Source organism: Fukomys damarensis, unplaced genomic scaffold (assembly GCF_012274545.1).
Source record: "Fukomys damarensis isolate Sample0158 unplaced genomic scaffold, DMR_v1.0_HiC HiC_scaffold_1, whole genome shotgun sequence".
NCBI classification, from domain to species: domain Eukaryota; kingdom Metazoa; phylum Chordata; class Mammalia; order Rodentia; family Bathyergidae; genus Fukomys; species Fukomys damarensis.
Genome location: NW_022900913.1, coordinates 22698338 through 22725458, shown reverse-complemented (window position 1 = coordinate 22725458; position 27121 = coordinate 22698338).

Here is a 27121-nt window from a genome sequence, read left to right as displayed (position 1 = left end):
GAGAATAATTTGCTGGTAGAGTCTAAATTATTATTCTCTGTCCATTTGTAGAAAAATTTGATGATCCTCCTGATATCATTCAGACAAATGAGATATTCTGAGGGAAAACTGAGGTAAATATATGTACAGAATTTCATTCTCTTTAAATCTTTAAGAAAGTGATAAAACAAAACAGATTTTAAAAGAGAAAATGAATTTGGAAGGCAGGAGGATTGAAGGGTTCACGATACGTTTAAGAGTACTGAAACTAGAAAACAGATGTTAAAGTAGCAATGAAATTAACAGTATAAAGACTTTAAACAAAAGAGGAAAGTTGAAAAACTGAGAAATGTTTGAAACTTGAGTATCTGTCAAAGTTTCAGAAAACAGAAGCAACAGAAACTGGGATGAGGAGAGATGGGAATAATTGCCACACTTGTTTAACCTAAAGGCTCAAATAATAGAAATACGTAAACCTGAGAAGAAGAATAATATTAAAATTCGGTGCCTCTGTTTATGCAAGGTTCTGGAAAGACCGCATAAATCATCTAAAAGAAGAAGTACTAAAAAAATACTGTTGTTCTAGTTATGAAAATCCATGTGTTTTTGAAAAGCTACATTAAAGAGTTATTATGAAAGGTGACTTTGTGGGGGGGAAGCTACATATATGTGGGAATAAAGTATGAAGAATATTAACTTTTATTAGTTTATCTTTTGGTTCTTTAACATTGACATTTATGTATACTGAATTCCACCTCACCCCAGGAAGAATGGCTCCTATCATGAAATCAACCAATAACAAATGCTGTTGGGCTGTGGGGAAAAGGGACCTTCTCCAATTTCGACAGTGCAGCCTGCTGCGGCCACTGTGGAAGTCAGCAGGGAGAGACCTCACCTCAGAGAACCAGGACGAGAGGTCCCATTTGACCCACCTATTTCCCTGCCGGGTATCTTCCCAAAAGAATTTTAAAAAATCATACCAAGGTGATATATGTGCACCCATGTTCATAGCAGCACAGTTTGTAACAGCTAATGCTTAGAGCTACTCAGTCATAAAGAATGAGAAACTTGGGCCGGCGATTTAGCAAGCGTAAGGACCCAAGTTCAATCCCCGGTACCAAAAAAAAAAAGAAAAAGAAAAGAAAAGAAATAATAAATAAATAAACTAATGAGAAACTAGAGACATTTATAGCTACATGGATGCACATTGAGGCCATACGCTTAAGTGAAAGAAGTAGGACGCATGTGTAAATACCAAATAGTTTCTCTGATGTGAGAAACTGAAAGTGTGAATAAGGTTCAATAGATAATGTGAAATAGGAAGAAAAGGTCCAAAGGGGAAGGGGAAGTGAGAAGGGTAGGGGAAAGGAAAGAAGCTAAAGGAATAAGAGAAAAGAAAAACAAGAAAGGGAACAAAGACTCTGTAAGTAGGGAAGTGTGGAGGGGTTGAAGGGAGAGCAGGGCAATGGAGAAAAAATAAGAACCAAAATATATTATGTAAAGGTGCAAATGCCCAATAATGAATGTCAGCATATTGTATACCTAAAGCATACCAATAAAATTAATGAAAAAAATCCTAAAGTCTCATCAGCTTTATACTTCTTTGAATCAAAGGGTCATTTTTAGATTTACTGATAAAAACTTAAATAAATGAAATCATAGTCAAGATGAGAATTGTCTCTGACAAATGGAGTCATTCCTGTTTTATAGACATTCAAAGAATTTCCACCAAATTCTCAGATTATTTCCTGTACAAGTTTGAACTTAGTGAAGGAAATGAATTCTTCTAAACTTTAGTGTCTTACTACAATTAAATTTTTCAAATAATGGTGAGTAATTACTTTCATTCCTCTTTAATAAAAACCAAGTGGAACAAACAGAATTATTTCCTTAAACATCTTTAGTAAAATGATGATAATGTATTCATTTTTTTTGATGAGGAGACTGGAATAAACTTTTTTCTGTGCATGTTGCTTTCTGGTTTTATTCTCTGGATTCATTTTCCCTATCTCTGTCTAGTCTCTTTTTCCTCTTTTTTTCTTATCACAGTCTGTTACTTCAGAGTTTCTAATGTTTTGGTAGCAACAGTTTATGTGCTATTAAATCATTAAAATATTTTATAAGTTCCATTAAAACAGTAAAGTCTGCAAGACATTTTTCTATTACCTTACTAATACAGTTGTTAACTTAATGTCAGTGAAATTGTATATATACCTAATCCATTTAAAGATTTCTTAGTCATGATTTTGTTGCTGTAATATGTGAATTCTTTGAAGTAAAAATGCATTAAGAAAGCCTAAAAACCAGCAGAATTTATGTTTTTTCTGTTTCCTAAAAGTGAAAATATTTGACTCTGGTACTAACACTGAAATTGCTCTAAAACACACAACCATTTTTTAAGAATAAAATAATGTCGATTTCTGGTTCAATGAAATGATAGCCAGTTTTTTAAAATGCTTAATGTGATACTCAGGACCATACATTGAATTTTTATACAGTATTAGCAGTAGAAAACCTTATTATTTTTGGATTCTGGAGGACCCTAAAGATAATGAAATGAAATAGCAAAAATTCATGCAAAACATTGCAAATGTACAAAAAAAAATCAAATTCCTCAAGATTCATTTGAGGTAGCACCAACCGTTATACAAAGCAGTTCTGGGAGGGAAGGGAGTTTTTGTTTTACTTTATTTTGTATTCTTGATGGTGCATTTCAAGCAGTATGCTTTCTAATAACAAATTCTTTCTGTAGTTGTGTGAGTTCCAGATTCTAAAGGTGTACATAGAACTGCTGAGACACAGAAGAAATGCAGCAGGGTGGCAAGGGAATGCAGCAGGTAGACAGAGGGGGACTGTCAGGTTGACCTTACTCCTCCACCAAACAACACTACAAAGATGTTAATATTTCCATCATGAAATGAAGACACTTTTCATGGAATCTCAGGCTCCTTCCTCCTACCATGTTACTGATAGAGACGTCAACCCCAAGAAAGTTCTTGGTTGCACAAAGTTCTAGACTCGGGAGTTCTGAAGACCACTTTTACTTGCCACCCATTAGATATTAACGCCAAAGGCTCGCAGGTAACTGAATGCTTGCAGCCACTTTGGCAACTACAAAACAGTGAGAGTCACTGGTGTGGAAAACAGCTGAAAGACATTAATTTATCTTGTTTCCACTAACTCCATTCCCTCCTACAACTGCCTGCTGAACACTTTGAAGATAGAGTGAAATTTATATTATACAAAAGCAAAAAAATCTCTTTTTATTGAGTTTATTGGTACTTTTTAGGTATAGAGTACAGTTACAGCCATCATTGGGATCTTGTACCTTTACATGACATACGTGTGTAAATACTGAATAGTTTCTCTGGTGTGAAAAACTGAAAGTGTAAAATAAGTTCCAAATGGTAAAAACATCTTTATAAAAAGACAAGCTTTAAGAATACCTTTGTGAACTCCTCCTTCCACTTTGAAGTTAGGATTGGCCACACGACTCCTGCGGCTGATGGAAAGTGAGTAAAAATCATCCGTGGAGCTTTAAACCTGAGTCTCAGCACTGCCGGTGCTTGACTTTCATGCTATCCTTTGACCCATCGAGGTGATTCGAGACTTTGATTTCCAGATAACGTACTCACAAAAATGTAGAACCTTAGTTACCAGGAGGCCTGAATTACTATGAAAAATGGAGACTTCTTGTTAATGTGAGCCACATATGCACCATGCAGGTGTGTGTGTGTGTGTGTGTGTGTGTGTGTGTGTGTGTGTTTGTTTGTTCTTACTTAACGTGATTGATACAACACCAGGGCTCTGAAACAAATGTAGAATAAAATAAAATAATTAAATGTGAGGTAGAAGTCAAAATATTACATTGATTCCTGATGATGGCTAAATTGGAGGCAAAAATATAATAAATCAGGCATGGTGGTGCGTGTTTATAACCTCAGCACTTGGGAATTTGAGGCAGAAAGATCTCAAGTTCAAACATTACCTGGGCAACTTAACATGATTCTGTCTTAAAAGAAATAATACATGAATGAAGCCTTAGGAGGCCTTGTGTACCACACAAAACAAGTAATAATATGTCTTTCAATGAATCTCCAAACTATCTGCTTTTCCCACTAGTCATAGGGAATGTTGGTCCCAAGAAGACTCTGTGAGATCAACATACACAGGAAAGGGTAGTCAATAGCACCTAGAAAGGAGACTTCTGCTACTAACCAGTTCTTCCTTTGTTTGCTTTGGGGATCCCTGATAGGGAAAAAGATTTGGATATCAGAAATCTCTTAAATATGTTTTGAAACTCCAAAGGCACTATTTGCTTAATGCTGCAAATTTATTATTTTCAATAAGCATTTCTTTACTAAATGCATCCAAAATAGCATACTAGTAATTTGTAAGGAGATTAATTAATATGATTCTCCAATGAACAGACACTGCACTAATAGTATATCACTTTCACAACTTTAAATATCAAACATTTTTCATTTTTAAATTCCCAGGCTAATTAAAATTTAAAATTAAATATAGTTATGAATATATGTCCAGCTATATTAATTCAAGAGTTAATACAGGAAACATTAACTTTTTTCCATGGTTAATTTATGTATCCATTTTTTGTTTCTCTAACTGCATATAGAGTCTGGATAAAGAATAAAAGTTTATTCAGTTCATCATTATGGAAGCCAGGAGATGCAAGTCTGAGGGTCCTTATCTCCCTGGAGGTTTCTTCATGGAGGGGCATATGTGCAGAAAGGGCAATACATACATGTAAGACAGACAAATAAGAGAGAACTCACTTTACAGGAAAGCCACTCCTGAGACTGCCTATTAATTCACTGATCCATGAATCTGTGACTGAGTTAATCCACCCGTGGGAGCAGAGCCCTCATGATCCAATACCCTTTAAAAACCCAAACTAGTCCACCTGTTGATAATTCACAATGAAAAGGGAATTCAAACTGTACCAATCATTAGCCATGGTTCCCCCTCCTCATTTGCTCCTTTTTCTTAACTCTTTCTTCTCAATTTAAAAGTTTCCAAAATTTGTGAAAGTATAATGTGAGATAAAACCTTGTCTTCTGCAAATAAGAGTTCTTGAGGAAGTAAGAAATTCTTAATTCCTCAGCAAATGTGTGAAATTCTTCATTTGAGCTGCTGAGAGTGAATAAAACATTTTTATTGATTATTTTTGCTCATAACACACCACCTTAAAGCTTAGAAGTTTGAATAAGAGTCACTTAACTTGGTTTACAATTTCATGAGGTGGGGCCAGGGATTTAGCTTAGTGGTGGCAATGTCTGCCTCACAATATCAGATCCCAAGTTTAATCCCCAGAAACAAAAACAAAAACGAAACAATTTCATGAGGTGGCAGTTTGTGCGGAATCATCTTTATAATTCTGAGCAAGCTCAACTGATCTTGGCTAGCTTATTTGTCAAAACTGAGCCATCATGCCACCTGAGACTGAAGCAATTTTGGTGATCTGACTGGTAACAGGTAAGAAAATTGATTTTATTATAAATGGGTTCTGGTCCTTCAGCAGTCTGGCACAGACTAGTTCACGTGGTGGTTGAATGCCGGACCGTCCCCTATATGGTCTCAGGGTGTTTAGTGCTCCTTGCTTTCTCACTTGCTCCTCTCAAGAATTACTGAAGAATGAATGTTCTGGAAATGCGACAGCCTAATGTGAAGGACAGCTGGCCAGAATACCCTAAGATCTGTTCCCCTTTAGACACAATATTTTAGATGGAATGTTTTTCAAGCTTTGGCTGAACAGTCATTTTGCCTCAGGGTCTACTTATAGAATAAGAGGAGCATGCTTTCAGCAATCTCTCATTTGTGCCGCAAGTGAAGCACACGAAGTTGAGACTTCTTCCAACCCAAGAACTTTCCTGAGTCTTGGGGGATGAGCTTGCGGTGACCTCTAGAATTAATTAACTTTCTGCCTGTTGGTAATTAATAAGCCCATTTCAGTTAACTTGTGCTTTATTTTTCTCTTTTGGGGGGTGGGTCCTGGGGATTGAACTCAGGACCTTGCACATGCAAGGCAGGTACAGTGCCAGTGAGCTACATCCCTAGCCCATATTTACTTGTGTTTCTGAGCTCTCTTTCTCAGTTGACCCATGTGAGGTGGTAACCAGTGCACAGCAAACCTGCTTCACAGTTCAAGAGCTCCGTGAGTGTTTCATTACAAATAAGCAGCCTCACACAAACCCTTCTGAACCTTGGATTGCATCATCCTTCCTAACATCTCACCAGCACAAATACAGCACATGCTGAAAGCCAGAGTCAGTATGGGAAGGAAAGTAGAATACACTGTGGGATACCAGTAGTGGCAAAGTTTTGTGTCATTTTGCAATAACGCAGAAGATAAAGCACAGTCAACTAAGTAATGCTCAGATGAGCCGTCAATATTTTATTTCCAAAATAAAGAGGTTTTAAAAAGCATAACAATGGCTCAGATACATCGGAATGAATGGAGGAAGAGCCAGTAGTCATCACACAGTCAGACCTATCCCAGTACCAATTAGTTAATGCCGTTGGTCCAGACCTGCACTGCTCACCATGGCAGCCACGAGCCACAAGTGACTGTTCACATCTTCTAAAAATTGATGTGAACTAATTTAAATTAAATTTAAACACTGAGTTCCTCAGTTATACAAGTCACATTTCAAATATTTAATAGCCACAAAAATGTAGTGTGGCTACCATATTGGGCAATGCAGAGTAGACTAATGCTATCACTACTCAAAATTCTATTTCTGACACTGGCCTATGAACATATAATCAAATGATATAGAGTCTTATCATTTAGCAATGCTTCTCAATTCAAAGGGTCTTGGGAAATATGAAATATGAAATACATCTCCCAACCTGTTAACTGTATGATACATCAAGTTCTTGACGTATCTTGAAGAATGAGTCCTAGGAATGATGGAGGTTAAAAGTAGGAAGTTATTTATTGATAGGAAAGTTCCTGAGGGGCAGGAAGTGTCTCAAGTGGGTGGTCCGAGGACCCCACTTTACAGAGAAGTTTTATAGGGTGAAACCCATGTGGGTACAATGTGGGCCACAGCCATGGACATCCAGTAAGGTTGCAAGTAGCGTCACTTAGGTAATGGTGGTCCAATTGGGAAGCAAGTCACATAACAAGCGTGGATGGAAAGAATAAGGATTCTCCTAGGAGGCGGTGGGTCCAGAGGTCTCTGGTCACCCCCAGGGTGGTTGATGCCTCTCTGTACTTCACTGAGCCCAGTTCTTTGAGAAGTATGTGTGTCTGGTCATCTTGTCTCCATCTTAAGGCGTGGTTTTCAGCCAATATGAAGATGTGTTGTGTTTCACCTTTGTCCTGGCCCTCTTGAGGACTTAGCCCTATCTGACTGCCGATAGTATTTTTAAGTAGCTCATCAATCTATGATAAAATGTTTTTTTCCTCAACACTTCAGTACTATTTGCATTTTATTCCTCTGAGAAGTCACAGTAAATATATTAAGAGATTATAAAAATGAGTCCATCAGAAGTTGAAAATGTTTGGTCTGGAAATGATCCTTCTGAAATATGCCTGAAATCGTACCACTGAAATATTCACATCCATATTTAACATCAGCAATGTCCAGAGTACACCATGCCATGTTCTCAGAAAGAAGTAGAGCATTTTGTAAACAATTTAACCACATCTCCTGCAATTTTGCACATATTTTGTTAAACACATTGATAGGTGTTTTATCTTTTTAGCTGCTATTTTAAATGTGGCATTTTATTTTATTGTATATAATTGGTTATATTATTTGGTTAGACTGTTGAATACTACAGACTTATTTTATATCTCACTTTTCATTTCAGTATCTTATCTCATTGCTCCACAGATGCATAATATTTTCTTCAGAGATAAATTTACCTTAATTTTCAATATTTACCTTAAAAAGCCATCTCTTATCAGTACTATTACAGTCCTATTCAAGAATGTCTCTGTCTTAAAACAGATAAATTTTCCACAGGCTAAAATTTTGAGTAATATTATTGTTGGTCTACACTGCCAGCAATGAAATATGACTGGAGCATTAGTTCTACTCTGTGCCATGTCCAAGAGTCAACATTTGCACGGTGCAGCTCAGGGCATAAAGGATACAAGATGGAAAATTTTAAGACAAAGAACTTTGAGGAGGAAGTATATTGACGGACCATATAAGTGCTTAAATGGCCCCTATACCAAATTCGGCTAAGGTAGGGATAGAGATTGTACCTGAACTCAAGAATATGGATTATCCCTGTCACTAGTCAGTCTGAAACACTGCTAAATGGCTCCATGCTATGAGCAGAAATCAACGCTGAGTTTATTATATTATTGTCTTGGGGGAAACAACTATACACCTGGTATCAGGTTGGTCAAATTGATATTCTATATTATGAAGACACAACAGTTTATTTTCTTACATTGACATGTATTCAGAGACTAGAATTCGTTTTCTCCTCAAAGTGTTGTTGGTGTCTTTGAATTTATAGAATTTTGTATATACTCATTTATTTTTTTTAAATTTATCTATCTATCTATCTATCTATCTATTTATTTATTTATTGTTTTTTTTTTTTGAGACAAGGCCTCACTATGTAGTTGAAGCTGATCTGGAACTTACTATGTATACAACCCAGCCTGTTCCCAAACTCACAGCAATCCTCCTGCCTCAGCCTCCTAAGTGCTGGGATGCACCACCATGCCTGGCTTATACTCTTTTTTTTTTTCCCTCATTGAGTTTATTGGTACATTTTAGGTACACAGAACAGTTTCATTCATCATTGGGATCTTGTACCTTTACATGACAGGTCTTGGTTCTCATTTTTTCCCCTTGTCCCTGCCCTCCCTTCACACAACTCCACCCTTCACCCTTTACAAACACTTCAATTATATTATGAAGACACAACAGTTTATTTTCTTACATTGACATGTATTCAGAGACTAGAATTCATTTTCTTCTCAAAGTGTTGTTGGTGTCTTTGAATTTATAGAATTTCGTATATACTCTTATTTATTTTTTTTAAATTTATCTATGTATCTATCTATCTATCTATTTATTTATTTATTTATTGTTTTTGTTTTTTTTTTTGAGACAAGGTCTCACTATGTGGTTGAAGCTGATCTGGAACTTACTATGTATACAACCCAGCCTATTCCCAAACTCACAGCAATCCTCCTGCCTCAGCCTCCCAAGTGCTGGGATTACAGGCATGCACCACCAACATTTTTGTGTTCGTGTAGGATAGCTGATGTGGTCACATTTGTCACTCAGTGCAGTTTGTAGACAAGAGCAATCTTTTGCCAAAAGCTTCTATTTGTGAACTGAATTGTTTAGCTATAAAAGCTTTTGTGAACCAAGGTACCACTGTGTTATATGCATTGTTTCAATGCTTACTCAATATATCTTTGTGATTTATTTTGTAATTATGTAGCCTCTTTTAAAATTACATTATTTCATTAGTTTAAAGCACTAGCTTTGAAAAATCATACCAAATTTTCTATTATAGCATATTAATTTCTGTTATCCATGATATTCCTTGCATTGTTTTTCTTTAAATTTATTTTCCTTAATGTATATTTGGTTTGAATACATACTCTTTAAATTAATATGTCTATTTAATGTTGTGAAGTTCCTGAGCATTGATTTAACTGATTCCCAACAAAAGAAGTTATCACTTTATTACTATAATTTTTTTAGAGATTTGGAAAACTTTTGGATATTAAGAGGTAATTTTTATTACTGATATTGAGTTTTATGAAGTATTAATAACATAGTTTGATAGCTAACTCTAACCATTTGTATGATTATTCTGTGTTTCACTTCTAGGTAGCTCATCTTTGTGGATGAGCTAATATGAGTTTCTTTAGGCAAAAGCAGAGAAGCCTACTGTTCATTAAAAGTGCTTCAGCTGGACATGGGAGGCCCTGAGCTCATTCTTTCCATCTCTCCAGAGCAGATATGAGAAACCAGCCAATTACTTAATACTTCACTACAATTAAACTTCATCAAGGTCATTAAAAGTATTTATTATAAATATTCTAAGGTAGAAAACCTAGAATTTTGCTTTTTAGGGATTTGATAAGGAATAACCAATGATTATATATTTTATAAACATAACTTTTCTGACATTAATATGACTTATATATGTTTTCTTTATTGCCAGAAATAGTCATTAATCCCTATAAATCTTAGATTAGAACATCTGTCACTTTCTGATTTTATTTTTCTGAAAACCAAGAGGTCAAAGTGTCTGCTCATTCTGCCTTGTGGGATGTCTCTCTCTGCCTTGTAGGTAGCTACCATCTCAGTGTGTCTTCACACAGTCTTCTTAGTGTATGTGCCCATTGTTATATGGCCATCAATTCTACTTGGCTAATAATCTACTCTTAGGATCTCATTTAACCTTAATTGCCTCCTAGAAATTTTACTTCCTAATGTAACACGTATAGTGCCATAGCTCAAACGCTGAGGTTGGTAATGGGAAGAAGGTACAGTCCCAAGTAGCAACCATACAATCCCATAAATCGAATGAGTTAGATTATGAACAAATAAAGAGAAACATGTTAGAACTGTGGACCAAACTGTCTGGAAAGATGGACCTGGGCAGTGTCGGTGGGAAAGGTGGCAGACCCTATGACCACTTAATTCTTAGTATAGCGATAATTGGCAATCAACAACAGCTTTTCAGGAAGAAGAGAGGTGAAGATTTTAAATGCGGGATGGGTTAGCGGTGTAGTCTGAAGAAGTCATTACTCAGTCAACATAGTCCAGGAATGCAGGATTTAAAATGATGAGAGATAAAGAGATAAGAAAGACTTAAAAACGGAATTAATGATGATCATAGTAAATTTAAGACAAAAAACACGTTTTCTTCTTCTTCCTTAAAATAGTGTAGCAAAGGGAAGAATCATCTTACAATTAAGTATTTGAAAATTTGTTTTCTTAATCATTTCTTCCTACTTTAGGCATTATTGTGGAGGCTGAAATTAGTGCTATCTAACAATATTTTAGAGATGTATATAGCATAAGTTTAAGGTGCATATGAGACTTCTGAACAAAAGAGTAAAAGATATTTAATTGAAAAATTAAGCATCCTTAGAAATTATGTAAAAGCCTACATTTTGAAAATAATGTGAATATCATGTGGCTTAGCTATAGATCGTTCTGAGGAGAAATGCTCAGCTTGCTTCTCTATGTAAACTCAGTAAATGCCTCGCAATATACAAAGTGGCATCTGACAGGATGACAGAGAGAGATGGGGGCAGCAGAGACATGGAGACAGAAATAGAAACAGGGATACCTTAAGCAGACACTCCAATCTTCTATGGCCTAATAGCTGAAATCTCTTGTAGCACACCTCTTACCTTACGCTATTAGTCACACAGCCTGCTATACTCTAGTTTGTGTTGTCATGACAATACTACAGACTGGGTAATGTATCATAAACAAAAATGGAATAGCCAGACTTGGTGAGGGCTTTCCTGGCTGTCCTAACATCACAGGCAAGAGGGTGAGAGAGACAGCGAAGGGGCTCAAACCTGCTCTTTGATAACCCCCTTACTCCCCTAACAGCCTTAATCCATTCAGGAGATCAGACACCTCATAGTCTAAACACTTTGCATCTTAATTTTGCAGTGGTTCTTTTTAGTGGTGATGGAATTTAACATACAGATATTGTTTTTAATTAATTATAGTTCTTTATGGAACATTGTAGAACATTTTTGTGTTCGTGTAGGAAAGCTGATGTGGTCACATTTGTCACTCAGTGCAGTTTGTAGACAAGAGCAATCTTTGGCAAAAGCTTCTATTTGTGAACCAAATTGTTTAGATATAAAAGCTTTTGTGAACCAAGGTACCACTGTGTGATATGCATTGTTTCAGTGCTTACTCAATATATCTTTGTGATTTATTTTGTAATTATGTAGCCTCTTTTAAAATTACATTATTTCATTAGTTTAAAGCACTAGCTTTGAAAAATCATACCAAATTTTCTATTATAGCATATTAATTTCTGTTATCCATGATATTCCTTGCATTGTTTTTCTTTAAATTTATTTTCCTTAATGTATATTTGGTTTGAATACATACTCTTTAAATTAATATGTCTATTTAATGTTGTGAAGTTCCTGAGCATTGATTTAACTGATTCCCAACAAAAGAAGTTATCACTTTATTACTATAATTTTTTTAGAGATTTAGAAAACTTTTGGATATTAAGATGTAATTGTTATTATTGATATTGAGTTTTATGAAGTATTAATAACATAGTTTGATAGCTAACTCTAACCATTTGTATGATTATTCTGTGTTTCACTTCTAGGTAGCTCATCTTTGTGGAGGAGCTAATATGAGTTTCTTTAGGCAAAAGCAGAGAAGCCTACTGTTCATTAAAAGTGCTTCAGCTGGACATGGGAGGCCCTGAGCTCATTCTTTCCATCTCTCCAGAGCAGATATGAGAAACCAGCCAATTACTTAATACTTCACTACAATTAAACTTCATCAAGGTCATTAAAAGTATTTATTATAAATATTCTAAGGTAGAAAACCTAGAATTTTGCTTTTTAGGCATTTGATAAGGAATAACCAATGGTTATATATTTTATAAACATAACTTTTCTGACATTAATATGACTTATATATGTTTTCTTTATTGCCAGAAATAGTCATTAATCCCTATAAATCTTAGATTAGAACATCTGTCACTTTCTGATCTCATTGTTCTGAAAACCAAGAGGTCAAAGTGTCTGCTCATTCTGCCTTGTGGGATGTCTCTCTCTGCCTTGCAGGTAGCTACCATCTCAGTGCGTCTTCACACAGTCTTCTTAGTGTATGTGCCCATTGTTATATGGCCATCAATTCTACTTGGCTAATAATCTACTCTTAGGATCTCATTTAACCTTAATTGCCTCCTAGAAATTTTACTTCCTAATGTAACACGTATAGTGCCATAGCTCAAACGCTGAGGTTGGTAATGGGAAGAAGGTACAGTCCCAAGTAGCAACCATACAATCCCATAAATCGAATGAGTTAGATTATGAACAAATAAAGAGAAACATGTTAGAACTGTGGACCAAACTGTCTGGAAAGATGGACCTGGGCAGTGTCGGTGGGAAAGGTGGCAGACTCTATGACCACTTAATTCTTAGTATAGCGATAATTGGCAATCAACAACAGCTTTTCAGGAAGAAGAGAGGTGAAGATTTTAAATGCGGGATGGGTTAGCGGTGTAGTCTGAAGAAGTCATTACTCAGTCAACATAGTCCAGGAATGCAGGATTTAAAATGATGAGAGATAAAGAGATAAGAAAGACTTAAAAACGGAATTAATGATGATCATAGTAAATTTAAGACAAAAAACACGTTTTCTTCTTCTTCCTTAAAATAGTGTAGCAAAGGGAAGAATCATCTTACAATTAAGTATTTGAAAATTTGTTTTCTTAATCATTTCTTCCTACTTTAGGCATTACTGTGGAGGCTGAAATTAGTGCTATCTAACAATATTTTAGAGATGTATATAGCATAAGTTTAAGGTGCATATGAGACTTCTGAACAAAAGAGTAAAAGATATTTAATTGAAAAATTAAGCATCCTTAGAAATTATGTAAACGCCTACATTTTGAAAATAATGTGAATATCATGTGGCTTAGCTGTAGACCGTTCTGAGGAGAAATGCTCAGCTTGCTTCTCTATGTAAACTCAGTAAATGCCTCGCAATATACAAAGTGGCATCTGACAGGATGACAGAGAGAGATGGGGGCAGCAGAGACATGGAGACAGAAATAGAAACAGGGATACCTTAAGCAGACACTCCAATCTTCTATGGCCTAATAGCTGAAATCTCTTGTAGCACACCTCTTACCTTACGCTATTAGTCACACAGCCTGCTATACTCTAGTTTGTGTTGTCATGACAATACTACAGACTGGGTAATGTATCATAAACAAAAATGGAATAGCCAGACTTGGTGAGGGCTTTCCTGGCTGTCCTAACATCACAGGCAAGAGGGTGAGAGAGACAGCGAAGGGGCTCAAACCTGCTCTTTGATAACTCCCTTACTCCCCTAACAGCCTTAATCCATTCAGGAGATCAGACACCTCATAGTCTAAACACTTTGCATCTTAATTTTGCAGTGGTTCTTTTTAGTGGTGATGGAATTTAACATACAGATATTGTTTTTAATTAATTATAGTTCTTTATGGAACATTGTTATTCTTTTAAGAATAAAATGCATGACAGCTATCACGAAAGCCACATTTTTTTTAGAATTAGAAATTCTGCATCAGTTTTCACAAGAGACAATGATAATTTGAACTGGCATCCATTATAAATATTCAACCTAGGCTGATTTCCCTCCTGTTTATATGCTGCGTTCACTTGAGCCAGGTAGTTTGCTTTAAGCCTTATAAAGCACAGCATTTTAAAAGCAGCTTCTTTTCTTTTATTTAAAAAAAAAACACTGATTTTATTTTCCAACAAAGTAAGCACTTTAAAGGAACATGGACATAAATCATAGGCTGTGTACTATCTGGACATGAACTGAATATTGTGGTCATAGGAAAGGAAGATACATATATTACGTTTTATTCATTATTTATTTATGTATTTATTTATTTTTGATACTGGGGATTGAACTCGGGTCCTTGCACTTGCAAGGCAGGCCACCGAACCTCTGAGCTAAATCCCCAGCCTCCAGATATTACATTTTAAATAAAGTCATGTCCATAAGCATTTCTAAATGCAATGTCATTCCATTCAGGAGCTACCCAAGATTTGCTGAAGTACATCTGGTTCAAGTTTCCTGTTTGTTTAGTATAAGGCTGCAGAACCACTGAGCTAAATCCCCAGCTGGAATAACTTTAATGAAGGAGATACAAGACACTATCTTTCCAGTTTCTTATAAATCTATATGTTGAAACTTCTTGCAGGCTATGTTGGACTGGCTCACTTCTTTCCTGCTATCTTTCATGTATCCTTCAGAACAACTGTGGAGTTGTGTAAAAGGCAACATTCTGCCGTAAGATAGAAGGAGATTGGTAAAACATTAAACCACACTCCTGTCAAATATAGGAAATGTAAGAGCCTGAACAGGGAGGCACTGCCTGGGACAATGCTGGTGTTGATCCTCTGTCCTCTGGGAGCAAAATATCTTTGAAAGCTTTGCTTAATGAGTCATTTGGCCACTGAGATAAATGAGCTTGGGTGCACTGACTGTCTAGGACCCTCAGTGGTGCTGTAAGTGAGGTGCATATGGGTAAAAAAAAAAAGTTTTACAGACCTTGTTGCTCAGCTTTTCTACCAGCAGTGTGATTTTTTCATATTGTGAAATAAGGAACCACTGACCATCTCCCTAGTATTGAAAAAAGTAAAATTTTGATAGTCTAGGTGTGTTTAAGCCAAATAGCTTTTAAATTTAAATTACACTCTAAATATTTTTTATAATTTTGTAACAAATGTAGAAAATGTTCAGTTCTCAAAATGCACTAAGGTATCAAACCAAGGTTGACAATTACAAAAAAGAGACACATTTTTTTATACAAGTGAATGGGATTCATTATCTGAGATTATAAAACTAGGAAACATAACATAGTTCACTTAATTTAGAAGTCAATGCAAACCCAGATTAAAAAACAACAGCATTAATTATCATAACGTTTAAAACTTCTTTCTTTATTTACAAGAAGTATGTGTCAGATTATGTCCATGTTTTATGGGATAAACAAAATATAAAATTATTCCTTTTCTGAACAGTTCAATAAATGATATAAAACTCCCAATAATATCCTCAGAATTTGAAACATAAGTACATCAACTTTCTCCTAAGTGAAATAAATAAGTCACACATGTGTAAATACCAAATAGTTTCCCTGGTGTGAATAATCTGCAACAATGCATAAGATTCTAATAAGATTACTGACATTTAGAAATGGGAAGAATGGAGCTAAAGGTGCAGGAAAGGTGTGATGGGTAGGGGAAGGGTAATAAGGGAAAAGAAAAAAAATGTGAGAGAATGAAAAGATGAAAATAAAGTGCTTGTAGATGGGGAGGGGAGGAGGGGGTGAGGGGAGGGCAGAGGTAAGGGGAAAAAATGAGAATCAAGACTTGCCATGTAAAGGTACATGATCCCAACAATGAATGTAACTGTACTGTATCCCTAAAATGTACCAATAAACTCAAAAAAATTAATAAATAAAAAAATTAAAAAAATAAAATTTCCAATAAATACACTTGATTATAAATCAAAAAAAGAATAAGAAAATAGTAATATATCATCATGATGTAATAATATTCTGCATCCAAAAGGAGCAGATTGTCATTATACACTGCCACCTGAATATGTAACAAATATTGAATCTGCAATAGTTAGTATAAGAAGGAAGATGGTAAAGTTGTATAATTCCAATTATATGATTTTCTAGAGAAAGCAAAACTGCAAGAAAACCAAGCTCAAAGCTTTTCTAGTTTTATTCCAAAGATGGCAGAACATCTAATTTTCTGATAGAAATATTCTCTGTCGTGAAAATGGTCATGTTAAATGCCTATGTGTATTTACTCAGTCTCACTTATCTATACACTCAAAAGTGGAGATTGCTTTTTCATTGTTTATTGGTACTTTTTAAGTATACAGTACGGTGACACTCACCATTGAGATCTTGGACCTTTTTACATGATGTATCTTGTTTCTTATTTTTTCCCGATTCCCCTGCCCTCCCTTCACCACCTCCACCCTTCTCTATTTACAGAAACTTTGTTTCCATTTTTTTCCTTTTCTCATAATTTTTCTTTTCTCTTCTTACCTTTCCCTTTCTCTTCCCAACTACTGTGATAAAAACAGCATGATACTGGCAAAGAAACAGGCCCAAGGATCAGTGGAATAAATAAAATACAGAAACAACTCCAGACATACTCAGCTACCTCTTGTTTGACAAAGGAGCCAACCATCCTTAATGGGAGAAAGATAGCCTCTTTGATAATTGTGTTGGAAAAACTGGATTTCAATTTGCCAAAGTTTAAAACTAGACCCCTAGCCTTCACCATGCACTAAACTAAAATCAAAAGTGGATTAAAGATCTAAATATTAGAAAAGAAACACTAAACTTGCTGCAAGATAAGCTAGGAAGAACTCTTGAAGACATTGGCATAAGAAAAGACTTTATGAACCAATCCTCAATAGCTTGGGAACTAGCATAAAGAACCAACAGCTGGGACCTCATCTTTTTAAAAAAGCCTCTGCACTGCAAGAAAAGTCATCCATCCACAGAGCTAAGAGACAACCCAGAATGCAGAAAAAAAAGTTCACCAGTTGTTCCTCAGACAAAGGTCTACTTTCTAGAATATATAAAGAACACACACACACACACACACACACACACACACACACACACACACAGAAAAAAAAATCAGACCCTGCAATTATAATAATCTGATTCAAAAATGGGCATCTGATATGAACAGGCATTTCTCAGACAAACAAGTAAAACCTTCAAACAAATATATAAAAAAAAATGTTAAACATCAGTGGTCATTTGAGAGATGCAGATGAAAATAACACTGAGATTCAATCTCACCCCAGAAAGAATGGCTGCTAGCAAGAAATGAACTAATAACAAGTGCTGGTGGGGTTGTAGGGAGAAACGAACCCTTCTCCATTGTTGGTGGGAGTGGAGACTGGTGCAATCACTATGGAAGTCAATATGGAGATACCTCAAAGAACTAGGATTAGAGGTCTCATTTGACCCTGCTTTTCCTCTGCTGGGTATCTTTCCAAAAGAATTACAATAATAATACCATAATGACATATGTGCACCAATGCTTGTAGTGGCATAGTTTGTAATAGCTAAAACTTGAAAACAGCCCAATTGCCCATCTACTGAAGACTGGATAAAGATGCAGTTTTTCTATAAAATGGACACTACTCAGCCATAAGGAATGAGAAAGTAGAGTCATTTATAGCTAAATGGATGCATATTGAGGCCATACTGTTAAGTGAAATAAATAGAACACACATATGTAAATGCCAAGTAGTTTCTCTGGTATAAAAAACTAAAAGTGTAAATAAGATACAAATTGTATAATTGATAATGTGAAATATGGGAAGAGAAGGGTACAGGAATTAAGATTTTTGGTATATGTAAACAATACCTACATAAGCCTAATTTAAAAGCAAATGTAATATTAATCATATAGCGTATTATCATCAGTAATAATCCATTTAATTTGAAATACTTGAAAAAGTTTGTAACTTCACAAAACTTTTAAAATGTATTTCCATTAAAAAGGAGATGAGGATGAAAGAAGATCTAGATTGATTTGTTATCCATTAAAATATTATGAAGCTATAGAAATTCTAATGATGAGATACTTTGTATCAATTGCCTGAACACTTAACAGTGGACTAGAATAAGCAACTCAGGCATATATTTATATACACATTTATGAAAACAACTTAAATTATCAAAATAAAATAGTCATAAATATTTGAGAGGGACCTGGTTATTAAATAAATGATATGTAAGATCTGACTGTGTTTTGGGAGGCAAAATATCAAAGTACAGCAATACCACAAATGCATCTTTTAAAAAAGTGCAGTCACATATTTATGTTAAATTAAGGGATATTTGGAGGTTATATTTCTTAAGTGGATTGAGTGACAGGTACAGGGTATTAACAGTTATAATTAATATTACACTTTGGGTGAATATTACACTGGGTGATATCCTGACTCACTAGACATTGTATTTCTCAGGGGCCTCTGAATATGTGTTTTCTTGAAACTTTCCCTTAGTGTGGAGGTAGCTTTGAGCATCCTGTGCATTCGTATGGAATTTTGATTTTGTTCTTGAGACTGGCAGAGCCTTTTCTTTGTCTTCCTCCAGTGCTACCAATATTTTTATAAGTATCCGAGCCTTTGCATTTAAACTTTCTTGTTCAGCGTATGATGTCAGTTTCTCGTTTTCAGACTGAAACTAATACAGTGATCATTATTTGTATGTAAGGTTTAAATTGAAGTACAGAAATGCATTCAGGGGTTTGAAAGGAATGTAATTTCAAAGGAAATTGTATAAATACATTTTTGTTCAACTCAAGATCTAAATGATTATTTTATGAAACATGACTGTCATCAATTTCTGGAATAAGTCTATTTGTTCAATGGATTCTAATTTAATCAGATATTAGATATCTGAAAATGTTCAGTCCTACAATGCTGAACAAATAATCAGCAAAGGCAATTTCAAGTGCGCTTTGGGTATATCTCAGTATATAAAAACCTGGATTATCCTGTCAAAATTGGCCAGCCAAATTTAATGTCTTCTTCAAACCTTAATACTTCTCTCCAACAAAACATCAATTGGAGAATAAAATATAGAGAAGGAAAATAGCCCTACTGTTTTCTTCCTAAAATATATTACCTAATGATTGCAAGCATTCTTTTTGTTCATAAGTGAATGTTTACTTTTAGAGATTCTTTGAATTTTGTAGGGAATTTTGGTTTCAGCTATTTATTATTTAAACTTCAGAAATGCTTTGCCTATATTTTTATAACCTGTTACAATGATGATCATTTTTCATAGTTAAATATTTTAAACACTTGTATTGAAAGCCACCATAGTTTAGAATAACAATTACACATTGCCTCTCCCTGTTGTGATCTAAAAGACACTTTGACCGATTCTTCCAAACTAAAGAAATAGTGAAACCAATTTCTATGGATACCACTGGTTTTCATTATCCATGTGGAGAAGTTCTGTAAATATAAAGCAGCCAGTTAGTGGTTCTCCAGGACCAAAGGCAGTGAGTCTGAGAATTGACGATCCTTCTGAAGACAAATTTATCGTGTTACAAAGCTCATGCTTCTCCTGGAATTTTGAAAAATAATTTCAATCTGCCTAGTATTTCCTTAAAGAAAATGTTCCAACCCTGAAATGAAGTAACAGAACCCCAGTTCATATACAATGCTCTAAATTTTAGGGGGTTAAAATTATTCCCAGAAAATTGAAGGACTGTACATAATTAGATATAGCATTTTAAATATTTTAAATCCTGTTTTTAGGAGAAATGTATGTAGCAAAGTAACCCTGGATTTTCAGTCACTGTGCTGTAAGATAGAGAGCAAATTTGTTGGTAACTATCAAAATATGGTGCCCTTTGAGACCATATTAAGTGAAATGAATCAGACATACAAGCTTAAATATCTCATAGTTTCTCTGATAGAAGAAATCCAAAACATAAATAAAGAGCAAAATAACAGTACACAAATAGAGTAGTGCAGATAAATAGAGAAACAGATCTTTTTGTAAAAGGGAAGGGGGCCAAGAGCTGGAGGGAGGGAGGATCTCAGGGAAGGGAAAGGGATGAAAAAGAATTAAGACGTGTTATATAATTGGACCAACTCCTCATGAGAAATGTAATCATTATGTACTGCATATGTACCAATAAAAATTAACTTTAAAAATATAGTGTATCTTGATTATATATTTGAGGAGAGACAAAAGTAAAAGTTACAATTTGGCAGCTATAATCCATTGAAAAGGCAAAAGTGTCACTGGACAGTGCCCGGGGAGATTCTCCTAAGCAGAGATAGGTAAGATGCATTTGTCCCCCTTAGGGAACTGGTTGCAAGTTTAACAGTTTTTCTCACATAAAAATAATTTTCAAGACACCTTAGTAAAAGGCACAAAGAAGTTCAGTAGGGAGAATATTTCAAGTACATATTCACAGAGGTTAAATGGGGACTCTCACAAAGGAAAGATGTACACAGAGGCCTTGCGATAAACAGGTTTATAGGGTTTTAGGAAAGAGGGGTGGAAGTTGGAAGGAGATGGCCTTTACCTTAGGAGAGAGAGACCACCCTCATGGCCTGCAGCCCACTGTATCTCCTTGGGCATCTGATAGGTTTCAAAATGAGTATAGCAAGATTCACCCTCTCCAATTCCACCCAGTCTCCCCAAGTCCTTTATTGACATCAGTGTTATGCAGGTGAAAGGGATAACATAGATATAGTCTCTTCTATGGGTTTATAGTTCTTTATGGGATTTGGGGTGTGATGAGCCTGGCTAAAAAATTGTAGAAAACATAAATAAGTTTAAGAAATAGAGATACGGAGTACTAAGATCTATAACCTTGGGGAACTTTGATAGTGCTCTGAAGTTGCAATCTTAAAAGTACAATTTCAAAATTATCCTTTTCCTTGATTTTGTCCTTTCTTTTTTTTTTCTTCTATTGAACCTCAATCACTTGCTTTTTAAAATTTGTTACTGAATCCATCCTTTCCCAGCTCATTTAGATAATTAGTTAATTAATGATTTCAATGGTATAACTTTCCAAACTGGGTGAATTAAAGAATCTTAAAATCCAAATCATAAGATTCAAAACCCCAGCTTCTCTGGACTGCACAGAGTGTCACATATGTCTTAACGTAAGTGATGGTACATAAGAACAGACACAGGAACCTCCTCCTCACTTTGACCACTGGCCAAGCATGTGGGTGATTCTGGAGAGACTGGCTTATAAACCAGTAGGCCTTTGTAAAGAACATACATATTTTAAAAGCTGTTCCTTCAAGTGTAGCGTGTAAAACTATGTGGCACTATTTGTAATTCTTTTGGTCTTCTATTGTGTAAAAAAGAAAAGTCTGTGTATCATTGAGCATTGCCTAGCAAGAGTCTTATTTTTTATGTTTTTCTGCCTTTGGTAATCCTCCATGAGAGTATTTTGTCTTATTTAATGCAGTAAGAGTTAATCCTCTGAGGGGATGAATTTAAGTGTGACAGGCTATCAACAAGGACAATTTATTAACTAGATAGCTACTGGTAAGGACTTTTTTTTTTACATAACATTATTTTTTTTGAATTTGTCAGTGGGTAGAGTAAACTGTCTATTATATTTTTAAAATCTATTATTAGTGTTGTAAGGCATAGGTAGAGAAATTTCTTAGGTACAGACATTTGATAGTTTTTCTGTTTGTCATTAATACAAAAAGAAAAAAAAAAGTCTTACAGACCTTGTTTCTCAGTTTTTCCACCAGCAGTGTGATTTTTTCATATTGTTAAATAAGCTCATCCATCCAGGCTTCCTCAAAACGGTCTTTTCTCCCTACTGCAACTTCCTACCATCAACCAACCATGCCCCAGGAAGAATGATATTACTTATAAGCAAGTCTGATGAAGTATTAGTTAATGTCTCTTAAGAGACCTTTAATTTTTATCAGTTAGCCTTAGGATAAAAATCTAACCCTCTATCATCATAAGTGCTGCAGTCTAAGATTCTGAAAGAACAGTTCCTTATCTATGTTAGGATCTCCATAATTAATTTGGAATTAAATTTGTAATTATTCTAATTTTACACAATTACACTTTGAATAAAAGATAAAATAACTTTGCTTAAGGGGAACCTTGAAAGATCCAGTAGTGCAGAAGATGATCAAGGGTGAGCCATAGATTTCTGTTAATGGAAGATGGGATCCACCACTCTAGGGTCTTGCAAAAATAGCAAAAAAGTTTTGGAAGTCATGACAGTGAGTAAAGATAGTAATAGTGAAGTAGAGGGAAGAGATATAACTCCCAAAACTGCTAGATATTTGAAATGCCAGTTTGAATATGAGTTTGGGTTTATTAAAATTGAATTCTAGGAACAATGGAGATTAAGAGGACAAATTTGTTGAGGGAAAGAAAGCTTCTGTCTAAGAGAGACAGAGGGGGACTGGAAAGTGGGTTGTCTGCTTACCCCATTTCTCCAAGATGTTTTATACAGCAAAGCCATGTGGTGAGGTGGGTATAAAGTGGGACAAAACTATAAGGCCCAATGGAAAATTCCAAGGTGGTGATTAGATGCGACAAACCCATGACCAACCAATAAAATTACAAGTACAGTTCCATACAAGCTAAAAACATGCTAACAAGGTATCTATTGTTGTATGCAATGAGCCATGTCCATAATGTTTTACAGCCAACTGCATATATCTCCTTGGGTTTCTGACAGTGTTCAAAATGACTACAGCGTGACTCAGTACCTTCACATCCACCCTTTGTCTCCTCAAGCTCCTTATGGCCAATAAGGGCTTTACTTAGCATCTCCATTGTGGAGGCCAATAATCAGCATTATTTCAGAATATTGCCTTCCCACTAGAATCTTAACTCCTCAATTTTTCTCATTTTCTTTCTACTAAATTTCTATCTATTTTTGTTGCTTTAACATGCTCATATTCCAATTGTTGCCATTTCTCTTATGTATAACAGCAATTCCCCCAATTTAGGATTACAGTGAGAGTTAAAATCTTAATGTTCAGATGGCGGGGGATGAGAATAAATCTTATTTGCACTATTTTTTTTCTTTTTGTGCTAATTATTTTGACATTGGAGATTAAAGTGTGCCAAAACTGGCTGGGGAAGCAGGCATGACCTGTTAAGCACAAGATCCTGGTACCTGTGTACAGAACAGTTCCCAAAGCTCTGCACATGGACTTCCAAGAACTTGAGCAGGTTTTCAGTAGGATGGCCTAGGCCTGACATCAGCCTAAGGTGCGGGATCCCAGTGTCACCTCTGAGGACCTGTGTATAAAAGTTCTCAAAGGTTTCCTCAAGATTTGGACAGTATGAAGGTCACAGATGCCAAGAAGAGCTTCCTATTTTGGCTTTCTTCATGATACCCCACCCTGCTTTCTCCAAGGTGTTCTTTAGTTTTGGTTTTTCCTGTTTTATTTGGCCCAAGCTCATTTTACAGAGTCAGTTTCTCCCTTGCTCTTCACTTTTACTTTTTCAAATAAACTTTGCTACTGCTTTTTTATTGTTTCATTCAATTTTTTTTTCCAGATGAGAAGAACCTGAAATCCAATTCCAGAAGGAAAGGTGAGCAACTCTGAACCCCCTAATGCTTATTTGGTGAGCCGCTTTTAGAAGGAGCTACCTGATGACATTTTGACGTAGCTATCCATTGGAATCAAAAGCCAGGAAATTCTAGTAACAATTTTGGACAAATTGATGGTCTTCATTCCTTTATTTGTAAGTGAAGTTAAAACTAACAGAAAAAGGAGGATTTGTAACAAGTAAAACAGTACATGCAAAGAGGAGCTAATATTCTTGAGGTTTCTTGTATTAATTTTTTTCCCATTCAACAATTTGAATAATAAAAAGAAGCAAGATCCATCATGTAAAGGTACAAGAACCCAATGATGATTGTAATTGTATTGTACACCTAAAATAAACCAATAAACTTAATGGAAAAGTAATAATAATTATAAGAGAAAAATAATTATGTCCATCATTAATTAATTAGTTTATTTTTGATACAGGGTTTGGATGTGTTCTCGAGGCTGGCCTTAAACTCACTATGTAGCCTTGCACTCACTCTGTCGCTTCAACTTGTGGCCTTGGCCTCAGCCTCCTGAGTGCTAAGATTACAGGCACGCATCACCACGCCTGCACAGTCCTTAGTACATTGCTAGTGATTCTACACATTTTTACAGAAATGTACTTTACCATGGTTTCACCCTCTGCTCCTTGAATATTCGTTTCATTCCTGTGGAAGGAAATACATATACTGATAGCAGGAGAGTCATCAGAGCTGCCCATACAGTATTTTCTTTTTATAAAAAATTCATTTTTTATTGACTCTCCATCTGACCCTGCAATAATATGAACTATTTGTCTGAGGATAAGTCTTATGTATCTTTCAAGGCTAAGTCCAGAATTTCTTAGAATATTTTCCAAATATTTAGAATAACCACTTAGCCTTTTCCATATCACCTTACTTGCTTTATCTAAATAATAATAGAATTATTATACTTCATATCTATCTATCTATCTATCTATCATCTATCTGACATTTTCCTCTCCTCAAGATTAGAGGTATCGACTTACTTTTATAATGAGATGTTGCTTTGACACAACTTCAGCTAAATTTAATTTTTTATTCCCAGTTCCCAAGAAACTCAGATTTCTTTTTCTCTTCTCTGATTATTAGAGGATCATTCATTGTATATTTTATTTCAACTCCTGCATTAGCACTAAGTATAGATTCTGGAATACACTGACTTAGTCATATTCATCATCCACTCACATTTTTATACAACTAAATTATTTTGCTAGGGAGGGAATTTTAAAATAAAGTTTATGAAATAATTCTGGCTTTATTTCCTGAGAAATATACTTTTAGATTATTTTTCCATTTTCCATTCTTTATTAGTAGTATTATGCAAATCTCAGAATGATGGAATGCATTTTATGTAGCTAGAAATATACATTTTGACATTATTAGTGCATTTAAATTTTACAAAATACTGTGGTTTCTGTATCATTTCTATACTGGCGTGTCACGTGCCTAGACCATATCTTTCCTCCCTTTGACCTTCTCATACCATTTCCACCCTCTGGGGGCCCCTTTTGCTTCCTCTCTAGTGTGATTTCTACTTTCATTTCTTTTTTCCTGTGATTCACATAATGAGATGAAACATTCGATACTTTTTTGAGACTGACTGATTGCTTAATATCATGATCTTTAATTCCATTTACATTCTTACAAAAGACATGATTTTGTTCATTGTGACTGAGAAATACTCCATATTACATAGGTGACATATTTTCATTATCCATTTATCTGCTGATGAATATCTAGGTCAATTCCATAACATGGTTATTGTGAACAGAGGCCTGATAATCACGGGCCATGGGCATGCAGGTATCTCTACTTTGGTTTTGGGGGGTATCTGTTAAGGAAGGTTACAACTGGATCATGCGGTGGTTCTGCTTTTTTTTTTTTTTTCCTCACTGAGTTTATTGGTGCATTCTAGGTATACAGTACAGTTACATTCATCATTGGGATCCTGTGCCTTTACATGACAGGTCTTGGTTCTCTCATTTTTTCCCCTTGTCCCTGCCCTCCCTTCACCCCCTCCTCCCTCCCCATTTACACACATTTTATTTCCGTTTTTTCATTTTCTCTATCCTTTCATAGTAGCTACACTAATAATTTACATTCCTACCAATAGGACAGAATAGCTCATTATTTCTCACCTCCATAAAATATAATTTTTTGTAGATGGGGAGAGGAGGAGGGGGTGAAGGGAGGGCAGGGGTTTGGGGAAAAAATGAGAATCAAGACTTGTCATGTAGAGGTACAAGATCCTAACAATGAATGTAACTGTACTGTATCCCTAAAATGTACCAATAAACTCAATTAAAGCTAAAAAATGTATTTAATTTTTTCTTTATTAACTTGATTTCTTTCCCAGAATCACATGAAGGTTACTTCCATTTTGCTAGCTTGCCTCTTTTGAGAAAAACACTTTATATAATAGCACGTTAGAAGTGCATACTTGTATAAGTAGGCTTGAAATAAAAACTGGCTTACTAATATGTTTTAGGTGATTTATTTTATGACTTAAAATATTCACTTTTTACTCATTCCCAAGAATACTTAATATTTTATGTTTTATATTTAACTATTTTCGATGACGACCAGTTAAATGGGCTATTGAACCATAAAGACGCGAATAGTCTGAGGCACAACAGTCACAACCGCGTAAAGAACACATGGGAAAATCACAGGTTGGAGATTCAGGAAATGAGTCCTGTATTCGCTATTTAAGTGCAAAGGACAACTCAACTTTCCTGATCCTTGAGGTGTAGCATGTCAAGCACATTGCCAAGATCCTTCTGGAATTATAGTTTTAGTTTCCTGCCTCTTAACTAGATCTTATTTTCTAACAGGTTAATAATAGGTTAGTGAAAACTGTAATAAACAGGAAGTCATATGAGCTCAGAATTTTAATGGATTTAGTATTTTATAAATCCAGGCAGCCATAGAAATATGAAGTACTATTATTCAGCTATATATTCCTTTATGCAATTATCAAATATGAATGCATTAAATACTTTAAAGGTATACTGAAAAATAATTAAACAATTCTATCCTTTGACTTTGATTATTAGATAACTATCAGTATGGATTCAAAAAATATTCTAAACTGAAGACTATATTAAGGCATAGAGCAAAATCTTAAATTCTCACATTAGTTTGGTTTTGAAAAATAGATGATGGCATAGTATGAAGCCCTCTTAAATGTATGACATGTATTATAAATTAGAAACTCCCATTTCTTATTTTAGAAATTAATAGATTAAGAGGAAGATAAATATT